Source organism: Rhinatrema bivittatum, chromosome 7 (assembly GCF_901001135.1).
Source record: "Rhinatrema bivittatum chromosome 7, aRhiBiv1.1, whole genome shotgun sequence".
Lineage (NCBI taxonomy): Eukaryota > Metazoa > Chordata > Amphibia > Gymnophiona > Rhinatrematidae > Rhinatrema > Rhinatrema bivittatum.
The window spans coordinates 4,244,791-4,262,418 of record NC_042621.1 but is presented as its reverse complement, the minus strand read 5'-3'; the positions used below and the strand labels follow the sequence as shown (position 1 = coordinate 4,262,418).

The window sequence follows — 17,628 nt, the reverse complement described above, 5'->3', positions numbered from 1 at the left end:
TAGGGGAGAAAGAGGAGAGGCAGATAGGAGGAGGGGAGAGAGAGTGGGCTGCGGGGTTAGAGTGCAAGCTAAGTTTGGTCAACGTGTGGATATGCTAATGTAAAGAGCCAGGTTTTGAGCCCTTTTTTAAATTTAGACAGGTTAGGTTCTAGACGGAGGGCCGTGGGCAGGGTGCTCCATAGGGAAGGGCCGGCAATAGAGAAAGCCCTTTCTCTGGTTGAGGTGTGGTGAGCAGTTTTTAGGGAGGGGGTGTATAGGGTACCAGCAAGGTTGGATCTGGAGGGGCGGGTAGATGATCGGAAAAGAGGTGCATTCTCGAGCCAAGTGTGATTTTGATTGTACAATAGATTGTGGAGAATGGTGAGTGTTTTGTATTTTATGCGTGAGGTTATGGGTAACCAGTGGAGGTCTTTTAGGATAGGGGTAATGTGATCAGATTTACATGCGTTTGTTAGGATTCTGGCCATGGCATTCTGTAATAGTTGGAGGGGTTTGATAGTGGAGAGAGGGAAGCCCAGCAATAAAGAATTGCAATAGTCCAGTTTAGTTAAGATAGTTGCCTGTAGGACTGTGTGGAGGTCTTGGGTATATAGCAGGGGTTTAAGTTTCTTTAGGATGTGCAATTTGAAAAATCCTGTTTTTATGGTATTGTGGATGTGAGATTTGAAATTTAAATGTTGGTCAAGATAGACACCGAGATCTCTCACATATGTGCTCACACAGACACATAGGCTATCACACAGACACACACAAATACAAACAGACACAAACACATAGGCTCTCATACAGACACACAGAAATACACACATAGGCACACACATAGGCTGTCATACTGACACATACAGACACACACACATAGGCTCTCACACACACACACACATATATGTGTGTACTCACACAGATACATAGGCTCTCACAGATGCACACAAACACACACATAGGCTATCACATAGGCTCCCTTACAGACACATACAGAAGCTCTCACACAGACACAAACCCACACATGTCCTCACAGACACACACAAACTCTCACTCACACACATACAAGTTCACACATATATATACAGGGTGCCCTGTTGTTATCCGGCTGTGGTGGGATGAGCTCCACCACTCCCCGACGGCCTTCCTGCTTGGGGTGGTGGGGGAAGCAGAAGTTGTGGGCGGGCATGCACACACACAAATAAAAACACAGACCTCTCCTTCATCTGCCGGCGGGTTGAGCTCAGCCGACAATCTGTGGCCTCTTTCCTTCTTCAGCCGCCAATGGGTTAAGCTTTGCTAGTAGCCCCATGGCCTGTCCTGCTGCTGTCGGCCCGCGTGTACTGCCCCATGCAAATGCACGGTGTGCACATCTGGTCACATCGGGTCTGTAGGTGATCTGCTAGAAGCTTCTAAATGTAACTTCTTTAAATACCTTGATTTCTGATGTGCCTTCCTAGAGATTTAAAAATCTTTCAAAAACAGAAGGAAAATGAATGGATTACCTGTAAAAAAAAATATATAAACAAATTTAAAAAATGTATGCATTTTCAGATTACAGTAGCACTGAAAGTTCACATAGATGTTGAACTTGCTAATGAGTTTAGGTTGGCTTTTTCAGATTTTGAGTTGAATTTTCAGAAAATGAAAAGCAGATTTCATCATGTTTTTTTTCGGGTCTGCTGTTGATTTATCTCAGATCTGCCAGAAAAGATCTGATGGATTTTCCCTGTGTATCTGGATGCAATTTGATTTTCATGACAAACTGAAATCCATTTGGTTTTACTTCAGTCCACACATCATCACTGCTTGCTGTACCATGAGTAAGAATTAAAACGTTGCAACATAATAGTAGATAATGGAATATAAGAACCAACTGACCCATCCAGTCTGTCCAGTTGTCTTCCTCTTTGGTTCTTTACCACTTTGGGTAGATGAACAGATAACTCCCCCCACCCAGATCTTTCTCCTAACCTCTTAACCCTATTTCTATCGCTTTGCCAGTACCTTCTATATCTGCCCCAAGCATATTTACATTCTGTTGCAGTGATGACCTCTACCACCTATGGTGGTAGGCAATTCCAGGTCTTATTGTCTTCCCTGGTTCATACAAGTCCCTTAAATAACCAACACCCAGGTCCCTTCCCGTGTTTTACTACCATGCTTTTGTGATCATCCAGACCAGTACCAAAACTAGCAAGTCCGCTGCCCAAACATACAGCTGACCCATGCTCATAGATGTCAGGGTTGTAACCATGGCAACTCCATACAGGTTACTCCAGCTGCCACGGAAGCTTGATGCAGCCATCGTGCCACGTTCTGCCCATTGGCTTGTGTTTTTCCTTCATTCTCCCTTTAAAGTTTCATAAGACTGAGCCAACGCTCAAGCCCCCCTCCCTTGTTTCTTCTGTGCGCTATCCCCCATCCGCCTTTATCACCGTGTCTGTCGCAAGCTGATTAAACTGTCATGGTTTGGGTTGCTGCACCAGGCCTGTTGATAAAGAATATATTTATTAAATAGTGATTTCTATGTTGAGTGTTTACACGTTCATTCACTGCGGTATTTAACAAGGATTTTGACCTTCTCCGATTCAAGAGTTGGCCAGCTAGAAATTCATCCTGTTATACGTACAGAAAAAGGAAAAAACTTCTAACTAAAAAGCTGTCATCTCTTCTGGTTTTCTTCTGTAGGTGTGGAGCTTGATTGTCCTCTAAGGAAGCAGTAATGGTCCGAGCATGTCTTTCTGCCCTACACATTGTACTGGCAACTGGATTTTTCTCGATAAATTTCTGCATTTTGTTAGGTACGATTATCCCATGTGTCACATTCATCATCAGCAAGCTAATGAAGGGACATGATATCTCCAAAGCGTCCAGCCCAACAATTTGAAATCACACTACGCTTTGTTATGTCTCAGGCGCAAAAAGAGGTTGAATTAGAACAAGTTTGAAAGGCGAGCAGTGGCGCCAGTCATCAAGGCTTCAACCCTGGCTGCTGTCCATTAGCACATCTTTTGCATAAATTCATAATTCAATCTTTTGGTTTTTTTTTTAATCTAAAGAGGAGAGAATAACAAAGCACGTCTCCTGACCTCAGAAACTCTTCAGGAGTTGCCTTGGGAAGTGTAAGTGTCAGCAGCTGAACAGTTTGATGGTGGGTGTGATTGTGCAGGAAACGGCCAGAAAGGCAGGGACTGGGAGAAAAAGCAGGAGCTTGTAAAAGGAGCTGGGGTGCAACCCTGGAGAATGGTGCTAAGATCACCAAAAATACAGCAAGAATCGCGCATTGCCATTCATCCTGCCACAACTCTCACCCTGTCACGATATAAATTTCAAAACCTGTTTCATTCTTTTTAGGCTTTTAGGCTATCGAATTTAATTAAAATTACTTTGTAATGTCTGGGAGCAATTCCTAGCTCTTTAGAAGGCAGGTTTGAACAGACAGCTTCTCTCTCCCTCGCCTTCTCTCTCCCTCTCATCTTTTTCTCTGCTTCTCTTCATCCTTCTCTTCTTTATCCGTATCAGTTCTCTCTCTCTCTCTCTCTCTGCTTTGCCCCATCCCCTTTATCTCTCCTTTCCTCTCACCTTTCTCCTTTTCTGACCTCTTCTCTCTCTTTCTCTCCCTCTCTTTATCTCTCACTCTTCCCTCCCTCTCATCATACTTTCTCACTTTCTCTGTCTCTCTCTCTCTTACACTATGGGTATCTATGGCAGAAAATGCAGTCTGTCAAGGTTCCACTCATGTCCCAGCACCAGCGCATTTCCCCTGATCTACCTCTTTATTTGTGATTTGTTTGGCACTGAGTGCTTAATGTTTTTATTTATTTAAAATCTTTTCTATACCGTCATTCAGTATATTACCGTCACAACGGTTTACATAGAGGCACATATAGTAAATTGTACATGTTTCTGTTCCTAATAGTAGGGTGGTGCCCTATAAGCTCGGTAACATAGTTTCGTAATAAAGGCTATATGTTCAGTGTTGTTTAATCTGACCTGTGACTACAATAAAGACTTATTTTATACATTTCAATTAAGGGTGTAGTAAACAAACCATGACGTACATACATATACTGTGCTAGTGCTGTATAAAGATTTTGTGTGTACAGCTTTCAGCGTTTCTCTCTTTCTCGCTCTCCTTGTGAAAAGGCTTCTCTAAAGAGCCGCGTCTTTAAGCTCTTTTTGAAAGACCTTGAAGTCTCTCTGTAGTCTTACCTCTGTGGGCATGGTGTTCCATGATAGTGCTCTTTCTCTGACTTGTGTTAGTTTGTGTTGGTTTTTAATGCTTAAAAACCAACAATATATATATATATATATATTGTGACAAGAAAATAAAGACCAAGGCAGTTACTCGGGGATTTTTTTGCATCACGGGTAGCTAACAGCCTCATCTACATGGAACTCACATGTAATGAGTGCTATTAGCTACGCGGGAGTTTGAATGTGCATTTTGGATGCGCTGACCTCCTTATTGCATCGGGGGTTATGGACACGTGCGCTAGGCTCAGCGCACGTGATTGCGCTGGCCTGAAGATGGGGTAGAAGCGATTCTTTCTAAAGGATTTAGTAGAAGCGTGAAAGTCTTTTTTTTTTTTTTTTTTTTAGAAACTATCTGGCTTAGAAACATTAAGTATCCGTAAACGTGAGGTGGATATTTGTAACAATCCCATTTGATATTTGCTGACAATGACTTCTTTAATTCCTGTGCAGCCAGGAACGTTAATGGTTTTTGGTTTTTTTTCCTGTGCGCTGGGGGGAGGCTCTGGACTGCAGCCGTAAGCGGTGGTGTAGGTGGCTCATAATCTGAGCACAGCAGAAGGGGGGACTTTCACATCCCTGCTCATGCATAAGAAAAGCTGGGCTAAAAAGTGCACATCATCAGTAATAAACATGTTCCAAAGGAAAATCTCTCTCCATGAGGTTAGAAAAACAGTGCTAATTGCCTATACAATGTGTATGCAGCCAGCTCATCCATGGTCCTGGTGGAACGAAGCCAGCTTGCAAGTAAAATATTCTTTATTAATATTTTCTTTTTTTTTTTTTTTAGAACATGTGTTGCTTTAGCAGTGACCCATGAAAACTGGAATGTAACTCAGTTACACAAATTCAAAATTGACGCATTGCTGTGCTTTATTTGTGAACATTCATGAGTTTTCTCCTTTAGAATCCGGGGCAAAAGGTTTTAGCCAGCAGACCCGGTAGTTAGCGATTTAAAGAGCACGAAATGATCAGTTGCATCTAGGCTCAGGGACACAGCTCATCTAGTTTTTGAATGCTACTCATTTGTCATTCTTTGTGAACACTGAACAATTCATTGTGTTTAAAGTACTGAAAACGTATTCATCTTTTTTTTTTTTTTTAACCTGGTCAATCATTCTTCAGGTCTAGATGCAATTGTCAAAATATAGCAGCTTTGTAAGGTACCGTTTGGCAGGATGTTTGCATTTTAGCTTTTACCTTACCACTTCCCAGTTTTGAAATGGTGCATCTTTTGCCCAAGGACTTAATTTCCTGCAATCCCAGAGTAAATACTCCATCTAAGTTATGTTTTCTATAAAATGCACTATGGCACTTTTGTCCAGTTCTTCAACTGAGTATTTCAGGGAAAAGATCCCCCAGGGTTCATTATGCACGTTTTTACTTGCATGACATTTTGCATGACATTTCTTGCCCAGAAGCTGTAGAAAATTGAATCCTAGGGCAAATGTCTAATTCAAAATCATGCCAGCAATCTGACTCTGGAGCTTTCTGCACCTCTCTCTGCCTTACTTTTGTGCAGTCTGACCGTCAGTATACAAACACTCGATTATATTTACTTTTTGCTAAGTGCAAATAAAATCTGTTTCACTACAAAAAAAACCCCAACAACAAACAAACAAACAACCAAACAAACCAAAGCCAGAAGTTCCATGTAGACCTGATTATCCCGTTTTAGGAGATGCATGCACGTGTAGCCCTGTTTCAGGATAATTTCCTACCCCTGACGTGTCCTGAAAATTTGGTGTGGACAGGACCCCAAAAGCAAACGTTTTATTAGAGAATAGACACACATAAACGTACACAGACGTGGTGATCGCTCATTAGCCTTTTTTTATTTTTTGCCTTTGGAAGGGAGACTAAAACAGCATCGTGTCTAATCACATCTGCACTATAAAAATTAATTTGTTGCCAAATTATCACATATATAAAATGTTTAACTTATTAGTGTTCATTAATAGTTCATATTAGAATTTCCCAATAGAATAATTTGTTATTGATAAAAACGGATTGTTTGGTAGGAACCTGTAAGAATTAATTTCGGAGAAAGCAAGAGTTAATGTGATTCATTCGTTTCTTCTGGTGTGTTGCCCGGTTGCCTTACAGTTTTCTAACATTTTAATGTTTTATAAAAATTCTTTATTTGTTAAAGAAACAGACAGAAGTTAAATATACATTCAATGTCAGCCACATAATAAAACAGAAAAACAGGAAAAAAAAAATCTCTAAGTGGTTTATAAAAACAAAATGTTAATATACCATAATAGAATAATAAGCCCCAAAATACTTCCAAATAGAACAATATCTAATGCTTTCTTCTTTGTCAGCTTTTCAATATAAGTAAGCTCAAAGAAAGGTTTATGTAAATGATTGGTATTTAATCTTTTTTTTTATGTTCCACTAATGAAAGGACTTAATAAAAACTGTAAACTTGGTTTTCAGATATTTATTTGGGGCTTGACTTCTTGTAGAAGAGCCCGGGAAGAGGTGGCAAATGTACTGGTGACTGCGGTAAATCAGGAAAACAAGGACAAAATCCAAGCAACATCCAGAAACGTCTTGCGCTCCACAGTGAGTGAAAATGGCCTCTTTAAATCGAGTTTCCTGTTCCAGGGCCTTCCGAAACAGATCCCACAGGAGTGACTTAATTTTGCTCTATTGTCTTTAATATTTTTCAGAGAAATTGCAATATTGGCCGGTAGTGCCTTTAGCCTACCTTACCAGCTTCAGTATCGAGTTAAAAGAAACAGATAATAAGCGCACACATTACTCGCACACCCTAGCATACCCCATACCAAATGCACGAGTGCACATTACACATATTTAGTACGTTTGAGCAAAGTTCGGTTTCATCTTACAGATCACTACAGCGCCTTTGATCACAGACTAAAATCCTTGGACACTTGAAATGTGCAAATTAGCTGTTTCATGATTTGATTTGTCGAAAATGAATAATCTCAGAAACCCAAGTTAAGAACTTTCATTGCGCTGATTTGAACTGGTAGCGTTCATCTGCCTTCTGTCAACGTTATCCCTGTTTCTCATTAATTTCTTGAAAGAAGCCATTTAACATAAAATGCTTTAAAAACCTTAAAAGTGAGAGCAAACTATTTTTTGCTTTTGCTGAAGTAGGGTAGAGCCTAGCTTTATTAATGAGGTGTAATGTTTACCAAAAGCGAGTTTGTTTGCTCTGTAAACAGTAAAGCAGTAGAGCAAAACAGACTTTGTTTAATAAGAAAATATACTCATCTTTCTTTATATATACATATATACTTTTTTTTTCAAACGTTACTTTTAAAGAATCAGAATTAAAAACAAATGGAGGGAATTGCTACCGTATTACCCTCAGCTTTCTTATCAAATTGTTCATCATAATTACGCTCTCCACCAACACAAACACACACAGGAAAAAAAAAAACGCATTAATAATGTTTCTTAAATTTGTATTTCCCTGATTGTTTGTTTAGTGAGTGGGTTTTTGCCAACTTCCTGAGGTTTCATGTCTGATTCTGCGGAGTAGACACGTTTTCTTCTAAATAAAGAGAGAACGAGGAGCCGAGGAGCTGAGCTGCAGAAGGGGCATCCAGAGCTATTAACGGGTAAGTAAGGGCAGGAGAAGTCGATCGCTAGCCGCCGCCTCCTCCTTCTCTTTCTCATTACCATTGTGGTTAAAACCCCAAATTGTCCACATTCTCTGAGGTCAGATATTTGCAAACTGAGCTTTGCTTTTTACGTCGGTTTACTAATTTTTGAGGGGAGAGTGGAATGTAGCAAGCCAACTTGTTTTTTCTTTTTTTTAATTGATTTTTTTTAAGAAAAGGAATCACTGGGTAGGTTTTCAGTCATTTTTGCTTCTCTGTATCAGCTATTTTAGTATTTGAATCAGTTTTCTTATACCATAAATTTATCGTTTTCTTGGGTTCTAATACAAGTGGTATTATTATTGTAGTAACAAAAGGCTGCCTGTGTATTTTGATTGTATGCATCATCTCCAAGGGAATTTGTCAAGTTTAAATATAGGATTGCAAAATAAATAGAAGTAATTTGGAAACATCTAGCCTTGAAAGAAGAATGTTATTAAATGGGCCTTTACCATATATTAAATGATTGCTTGAATGAATTTAAAATGAATTAAAAAATATATCATTATGTCTCTGTCTTCCATTTCTGTGACAATACCTAATCAATTTTCCTTTTTGACAATGATATTTCTTGAGATAGACAAAACAAGGCATTTAATTATCATAAATCATAACAGTTCTGTATGACAACAAACACTTTTTATTTTGTTTGGATTCCTGAGCGTAACGATTACCGATCGCTAGTACCCACTGATAAACATTTTATTTTACTGTGAAGTGTCAGGAGCCTATGCTCTGCTGAGAAGTATGAACAGAAAATGAACAGTTCCAATGAAATAAATGAATCTGGTCAGCACATCTTCACAATCAGTCCTAAGACATTTAAGTTATGTATCAAGGGTAATGGTGAACTTTAAGTTGTTGACCTCAAATATAGGAAGCAAAATATAGTGCAAGTAATTTTTGGGCCACGCAAATTACAGGGGCGATGTCTAAATGTTGTGTTTGTGCAGAAGTAAAGATCAATAAACAAAAGAACATATCAGGTGAGACCGTTTTAGTGAATTAATTTAATACATTTATAGAGCAGCTTTCAGCTGTACTCCCTTCATCAGGTCTGTTAGTGTAGAACTATAATAAAGAGCTATCAGCTATATATATATGATTTGTTTATTGATCTTTATTTCCGTACATTCAAGAGAACTCGTACGGCAATCATACGACTGAGATCCGGTCACTGGCTCTTGCTTTCCTGCTTGAGAAGGGATTCCTGATGTTGTCCACTAGATGGCACCAGAGCTTCTGTAGACCCGCGTAAGCTGGTTCACTTATATGGCTCAAGGCAAGATTAGTGGGATCAGAAGCCTAGGTCCGCACGCAGCGTGTGCAGCATTGACCGAAGCTTTTTGGTCTTTCTCTTTGGCAAATTATTCGTTCCATTTATATAGTAAAGGAAAATTGACTTTATAGGAGCACGTTCATTTCATAGGCTGATGGAGTTATTCAAGAGTTTTTATGGAAAATAAATATATAGAAATCAATGCATCCAATTTTTTGAGTGACAAAATAATAACTTCTAAATTTCAAAGGGAGAAAATGAGAACAATTTTATCCAATTATTTTCCACTTGGAGGGTGTAGCGGGGACAAATTTTCAAAGTTTCTTGTGAACTGAAATCCTAGGCCTGCTATTAAGCTCAGAAGATACTAATTAAAATGATTCCAGTGTTTTAAACATTTTTAGAAAGTTCCAGTGAATAAAAAATAAAATAAAATCATAGTTTCATATTACCAAGTCTGATGAATATATTTGATAAGAACTTAAAAATAAAATACTGAAAGTTTACATTTCAACATGCTAAATTCAGCTCCTGTTTAGACTGTGAACTGGAATAATCCATACAAGAGAACAGTGTGATCCAGTTTCTTCAATATGTTCCTGCTGAAAAAAAGTGCATTTAAAATAATTTTATAAAAGTTAAGGGCCTGATTTTCAAAAGCATTTTTGTGCTTAAAACTGGGCTTTACATGTGTAAGTGCACTTTATCTGTGCAAATGTGCTTTTGAAAATTGCTACAATATATGTCATTGAATTATCCTTAGGTTTTATCCACATTAAGTGCACTTTTCAGGGGCAAATGGCTTTTGAAAACTGCTACAACAGTGTGTTACATTTACACATGTAATTCCTTTGAAAAATTGCCTGAATGCTTTCACAGATAAAATTTAAACATTTCTAGAACTCACAGAAATATTTGGAGTTTAAAATTATAAATTTGGAGGGAGGGAGAGAGAGAGAGAGAGAGGCAAATAGACTGATTTTAAAGGTGGAAATAACTCAGAATAAGCATCACAAATATAGAACAGCAGAACATCTCATGTTTCTAGCATGAAGAGAATTGGAAAACGACAAAACAAAGGTCAGAAAATTATGTTCTTTTAGAAATAGGATATTCAGTGAATCAAAACCCCTTACTCTGCACAGTAGATGTTTTGGGTGTAATTATAAATAACATAGAAACATATCTAAACATAGATACACAATACAAAACCACCAGAAGCAAAGCTGGTTTGTTAATTAATTAATTAATTAATTAATGATTAATGAATGTATGGATTGCATTAAATTTTCCAAATACATTATCACCGGAACATAAAAATAGAATTGAAAAATATTAATTAAAATCACAAATTATGACAGAAAATATTCAGAAAGTATGTCTTAAGGAAAATAGGAAACATTGCGTACCACAGTTTACAAAAATCCCAGGAGGAGGGGAGATACGAAGGAACCCCCCTCTGATGGCTCCCTTGTCTTGCTGATAAGGTAATGGATAAGTTATGTTAGGGGGTTTTCTCATGTGCCCCTTAACTGATGGGTTGGGAGGACCAACCTACTTTATTTTTTCCCCCAGCACTTTCCTGCTGCTTCTTTGGACCTCCAGCTCTATGGGACTGGCCTCTGTTGGGTTCAGTACCAGGAGCCTTCATTCACAACTGCCTGAGGGTTCTTACCTATTTCTATGTCTCCCTACCCACTCAGCCCAGCCATTGCAGTGACAGTCCTCAGCCAGGGGCCCTAAACTGCACTTTCCTTCAGAATTCAATGAATGTGGACCCTAGGTCTGGCTGCTAGGTGTCGCCAACCAATGATGGATGAAATGCCCCTCCCCCCTCTTTTCCTCCACAGCATCCCCAGCTAATTTAGGAAGTTGAAGATCTGACCCAGGAATGGATCCCAGGCCTTTATGTATGGTTGTAAAGTATTTGAAAACTTACTTTATTTAATACAGGGCTGGTGAACTCCAGTCCTCCAGTGCCACAACCAGGCCAGGTTTTCAGGATATCCACAATGAATAAGCATGAGAAAGATTCCCATGCACTGCCTCTATTGTATGCAAATCTATCTCATGCATATTCGTTGTGGATATCCTGAAAACCTGGCCTGGTTGTGGCACTCCAGGACTGGAGTTCACTATCCCTGATTTAATATATCATTCATTTCTGGCACTCCTTTCTTGGAGACTAATATACTAAAGTGTGCTAATGCTAACACATAAAGCACTGCTAGCATGCGACATCTAGTTTTTACAATTAACACACACCTTTAATGTGTATAAATTAGCACATGAGGGTTTTAATGCAAAAACTATGCAAATGAGGTAATGAGATGCAAAACAGCTCATTACCTAATACCTATAACCACATAGTAAAATAACACACATTAAAACTTGCAAAAGTGAGCACAGATCTCTTAATACAAAAATATTTAACTACAGCTTGAGAAGGTGCAGCAGTAATGTCTGCTATTGCGTTCACTTTTAGTAAAGTAAACCAAAACCCATTTGCATCTCATTAACATGGGCCAATAATACAACTTAATGAACACACATTAGCAGTTGATGTTAATAAAATTTAGTACCTTGACCTCTTGCTATGAAGCAAACTTTAATTTGCAAATATATTTTGTTCTTAAAAGACCTGTAATAGCTGATTGAGAAATGCAGATATATGGCGTGGTGGTGAGAGGTGGAGGAGGATACAATCTTTCTGATTGCAAACAACCTGCAAAGAATTCAGAATGTTGGACATGGATTCTGGGAAATCCTAGCAAACGTCTGTCCTGGAAAGCAATAGAATCTGCTTCCCTTGCAGTCGTTTCCTGCAGAGATCCCTGCATGCCACCCAGCCGACCCTGCATGCATTGGAAGTCACATCCCTTAAAATGCTTGACAGAAGCAGAGTGCAGACGCCATGCAAAGGGAGGAGGGACACAAGCATTTTTGCTGGGGATGAGACCCCAGAAAGATGAGGAACTGTCCTGCAAGCAGTTAAAGTGAAAAACTAAATCTGTAACTGCGCAGGGGCTCTGACTTTCCTTCTAGAATTGCATTTTGAGGTGTTTTCTGTTCTCCATCCAGAGCACAAGTGCTTAGCAAGCAGGACCTTTTCAGGCCATTTGTCCAGGTCGGGGAAGTAAAGTACACGTGCAGAACGGCCTTTTCAAACGTGCCCAGGTACTTATCCTCTTTTTCCTCTGCCTGCAGAAAAAGGAGGTGCAAAGTCCATGGAGATGTTTGGGTAAGTGAATTTTCAAAAGAAAAAATGCACTTGCAATTTGCATCTAGGCATGGCTACTTAAAAGGCTGTTTTATTAAGATCCTTAGGGAAAAAAAATGCACATAAATGTGGTAACTGTAGCCTAAGGATTTTCCAGACTTGCCCATTATATATATGGCTAAAGACTGCTTACACACAGGTCGCCTTACATCAAGCCGCTAGGCAACTCATCATCCAAAAATGTACCACTGTCTGTTCTAGATGTTAAATTTTGTGACTCCTAGGTTTTTAGATCAAAAGCAAAACTTTTGTTGGGTCATTTTGTAGGGATGTGAGGTTATTTTAAAATGACATGAAAACATCATCAAATTTTGTTTTACTGTTTTGTGTCATTTCCTGTCCGGAATGACACAAACATACAAATTAAATTTAGTTTAGTGTCATTATGCCATTTTTGTAAACGCTATTAGTTAAGCATGCATGTTGTAATAATATAATGAAAAGTAAACGAAAACGAACAAACGAAACAATGTGCATGGAAACCCGAAACGATAGAAACGTAACACATCAGCCTTTTTTTTTTCTGTGCATACCTGTAACATATCGAACATTAGAAATTAGGAAAAATTCCACATTAAGAAGAACCCTAATCCTATCATCCTAAGAAAGGCAGCTGACTGATGGCTAGGTCTCCAGAATGAGAGAAAAGATAAATGTGTTTAGTCACAACTATTGCTGGGCAAATTACAGTTTAGAAGATTTTCTGACATTGAGTTTTTATTTCACAGCGTTATTGAGCTCTGGGTTCCGATTGTGGCACAAACATACAGTTCTGCGCAAATGACCTGTGAAAGACCACATATCTCAATGACCCGGGTTTACTTCTCTCTGGAAAACAAAATTAAAGAGAGCCTAGTTTTGTTCCAGCACGGAATGTAATATCTCTCACAGGAGGATACTTTTTCTCTAGTTTGAAGAAAGCCAACAAAGCATGATACATGAGATGGGCCCCTTCTTTTTCATGTTTTTAAATATGAACAGAATATTAGAAGATTCACAGGCCAGAAAAAATGCATGTGGCCGACAGACTTTAATGCAGTGCAAGAGTAACAGTTCATTATAACTGTGAATAAACATACATACTGGTAACTGACTGCAGGACCTTTCATTGTTTTATTATTTCAATTTGTAAGATATTATAGAAAGGTGCAGGATCTTAACTGTGAGAATTTTATTTCATCCCCAGTACAAGATGCTTCAAAGTAAATTTATTTGGGGAAAATCATTTATTCTTACTACCTCCCTGAAGCTGTGAGAGGCAAGTCAGATAAACATGCATCAGGGACCATTTCAGAAAGTAAAGAATTTCCACCTGATTTGGTAACAATTAACAGAACAATATTTGTAATCACTTTCTCAGGAAATGCATTTTTTTTCCTAAATATTTGATCACTATGGAAAAAACCCTCCAATACCGAGTTATGAATGGAAGCACATAACTAATCAGAAAGCTGCAGTAGCGACCAATCAGAAGTTGTTAAAACCACAGCTGCTTTCTGATTGGTCACTGTTTCTGCTGAAAGAAAGGGTCACTTATGATATAAAATAAATTGAAGAAGCTCAACCACCTTACACAAGTGGAAGAGGAGAGATAAGAGGAGGAGTGTCAGAAAAAGAAACAAAGCAGAGGAGCAGACAAGCCATTCATGTAGCAAAATTTATATTCCATATAATTAAAACATTGAAAAGCTTGAATATGGCATGTCAGTGCTACTCTTAGCATAACTAATATCATGTCACATAAAACACACAAAAAATGTGAACCTGTTCATAAAAAAAAAAAAAAAAGGTAAATAATGCCCCAACATGGTCATTTTCATGTTTTTTTGGCCTGCTTCAGAGGAACTTAATAAAAAGAACTAAAGCAGAACCTTCTCTTCTCAAGGACAAGGATACTGTTTGGTATGAAAACTGGAAATCTAGAAGAGTGTGAAATCCGACGACGTTGCTTTATTTGTTCGTTCATATGTTTCTTGAGGTCAGTGACTCAGTAAATTCACATCATCCCGCTGACTTGTTCTCATTCGTGAAACCACAGAAAACAAAACAAAACAAACCGGGAGATGACAGAGGTGCCAGTGTCTGCAGAATGGCTTCGGCACAGTATCTTCTGTATTATATCCCAGTATTGTTTGTTGTCACTTTCAATCCAGAGGGCCGGGATGAAGCGAGCAAGCTGCAACGCGCCATGTACAGTGTAATATTGCGGGCTGGTAATAGGGAAATGGGGATGGAGTCACTCCGTCTCTGTTTTAGCTGATCGCTTTCTACAGGGACCAGCAGTTATTTCAATCTAATTCTCCTTCTTGGGCACTTGTTTTTCTCTGGTGAAAGTTTCTACCATCACTTCCCCCCCCAAACAGTTTTGCCTCTGTTGGACCGTGAACTCATAACATGCCCAGTAAGCAAAGAAAAACAGATTACTTACACAATTTTTTTTTTTTTAAATCTCACCCATCTGGATGGCCCTGGAGGGCTCAGCTGACGATCTCCGCCTAACCAAAATGTATTTGTTTGTTTGCTTTTCGTATGTTTTTACAAGGCTTTTGTAACTTATTTCCCGACATGGGATCCAGATGAATTATTTCTGGTAAGAATACTTAAAAGGGAAAGTAATGAAAGCTGGTTTGTAAACTGGACAGGTTTGCCCTGAAAGCACTTCTCGTGCTATTTTTATTTAATTCCGAAGTGGCTCTTTTGAAATGCTCTCCCAGGACACAAACATCTGGTTTGTCTCATCTGTAATTTCTGTGAGAGTGGCTTTTGCTTGAATTTTCAGTCGCTCCTTCACTGGAGCTCCCTCCCCCCCCTAATCCCTCCCAAACACTCAGGGCTCGACTCACCAAGATCTGGAGCCTGAAAACATTTCTGAGGGATAAGGTATTTGCCAAATTTTGGTGATGAGAGTCACACCGCTGCTCAGAGGCGGTAAAGGAAACAAACGAAATTAAAGGGGAGAAAAAAAAACCCAATCAAAATGAAAAACAAAAATAAAATTCCTGTTAATGTCCTTCCTGCTGCTATCCCAGGACTCTCGGTTTTCTGGAGTCAGAGGAGCACCGTGTCTGGAAAGGCAGAAAGAGAGATCCACCTCCTGCATTTCTCAGGCACTCCTGCAATTTTTTTAGTGCATCAAGGGCTGCAATAAATAATGTGAAAATAATCCCACTCCTGGCTGAAGTAAGTGACGTCTTCTGTGCACTCTCATCTGCCTCTTCCAAGCCATTTTATGAGTACATAAAATGTGCCAGAGCGCTGCCACCTCCCTCTCCAGCTGGACCTTAAACGAGCATGGTCCCTTTTGGTATAGGACTGCCTACCAAAGAAGAAATAGCCAGCTGTACATAAGAGAAAAAGGGTAGACTGTGCTTTGGGAAAACAAGCGATTTCATTGTTAATAACGCAATTTTCTTTCAATCCATGCAGCTTACCCCTGCTCCTTCAGGCTTCCAGTTCAGTTTTAACCAGCCTTTGCTGGGCTATAGCATTGTGAGCCTTCATTTACAACTGCCAGGGTGGCAGGGGAGATCAGTGTGCAATCATTTTTTCCTGAATTAGGCAATTTCAACAAAATTGCCTAATTCGGAATGGTTCGGGAGAACCGAAAAAAATTGAATTTTTTTCCGAAATTTTGGAAAAAATTCATTTTCGGGTTAGTGCACACTAATGGAAGTTAGTGCACGCTAACTCCCAATAGTGTGCACTAACCCGAAAATCTGGGCACCTGAAAAAAAAACAAACCCGAACCACGGGAAAAACGAAACTCCTATTGGGGGAGCCCCGAAACGAAGCCCGACATGAAATTCTAACCCGAAGCACATCTCTAATCAGGGGTCCCCCTATTTTTATAGCATGGCACTTGCGACTAAGCCATCGGGCTGACGCTAATACAAACCTTTCTTAATACAATGAATTTTGAATTCTGTAAATACAGCACATCTGGGCATAGCATGGCACCAGTTACCAGAAAGCATAACAAGGTACATAGGTGACATGATGAATTCCTGAGTACAGACTCTGATGGAGACTCCAGTAACGTGCAGAGTTTGGGATTGAAAATTCTGACAATACCAGTGAACTTTGGAGTGCAGGGGTTGAAAACATTGGCGACATGAAGGATGCATTTGATCAGGGGTGGCCAGTTCCGATTCTTAAGAGCCACAGCAGGTCATGAGATACATTTGCATGCACTTCTTCCATTGCATGCAAATCTGTCTCATGCATATTCATTGTGAAAATTCTAAAACAAAAGCAGGCCTATCCATGGCTTCTGAGGACCAAAGTTGTCCACCCCTGCCTGCCCACGACCAGCACATTACAGACCATGCTTTCCCAAGGCATAGGATAATGATGATGAAGAGCAGTAAAACATGCACAGTGATATAATAATATCATAGACGATGTCAGAAGAAGACCATCTGCCCATACACTCTGCCCAGTTATAATATCCACACTATTAAAGATACAACCCATGAAATCAAACAGGAAAACAATGAAATTTCAATTTATTTTTAATATAAAATCAAAGAAAAGCAAACAAATCTTCATTCATTTTTGTTTGGCTCATTTTAGAAAATAATTAAGCCTTTCACCATCACAAAAAACCCCCCAAAACAACCCACTAGGAGGGCCTCCGTCCCAGTGCCAGGAGCAATCCCTGGTTACTATTAGAAATGGTGCCTAAACCTGGCTGGCGCTAGGTTGTATGATAAAAGAATGATGTGGACAATTCTGGTCAATCCATATCAAAAAAGATATAGTCTAAAGAAGGTACAGAGAAGGGTGATCAACAGTAATTAAGCCGATCCTTAGAAAGAACAATCTAGACCCCGACAACCCTCTAAACTACCGCCCTATCTCAAAACTACCACTCATAGCCAAGATCATTGAAAAAGTTGTGCACTCTCAACTCACCGACCACCTAGAAAAGAACAATATCCTATATCTGACGCAATTTGGCTTCAGAAAAAAACCTCAGCACTGAAACACTGCTACTTTCACCGAGCGACACCGTGCTCAGAGGCTTTGACAATGGACAAAAATACCTACTCATCCTATTAGACCTATCAGCAGCATTCGACATGATAAACCACACTATTCTCCTGGACCGTCTCACAGAAATAGGACTAACCAACATAACCGATGGTACTCATCATACTTATGTAACAGAAGCTACCAAGTAACAATTAACA

At 39.3% G+C, this 17,628-nt stretch overlaps 1 long non-coding RNA gene across 1 annotated transcript; it reads left to right on the top strand.

Moving 5' to 3' along the window:
- Positions 1-4,911: 4,911 nt before the first annotated feature.
- On the top strand, positions 4,912-13,471 carry LOC115096121. Its single transcript, XR_003857979.1, has 5 exons — positions 4,912-4,983; positions 6,679-6,807; positions 7,704-7,835; positions 12,364-12,397; positions 13,165-13,471. It is a non-coding gene; the product is annotated as an uncharacterized LOC115096121 (long non-coding RNA).
- The last annotated feature ends 4,157 nt before the right edge of the window (positions 13,472-17,628 follow it).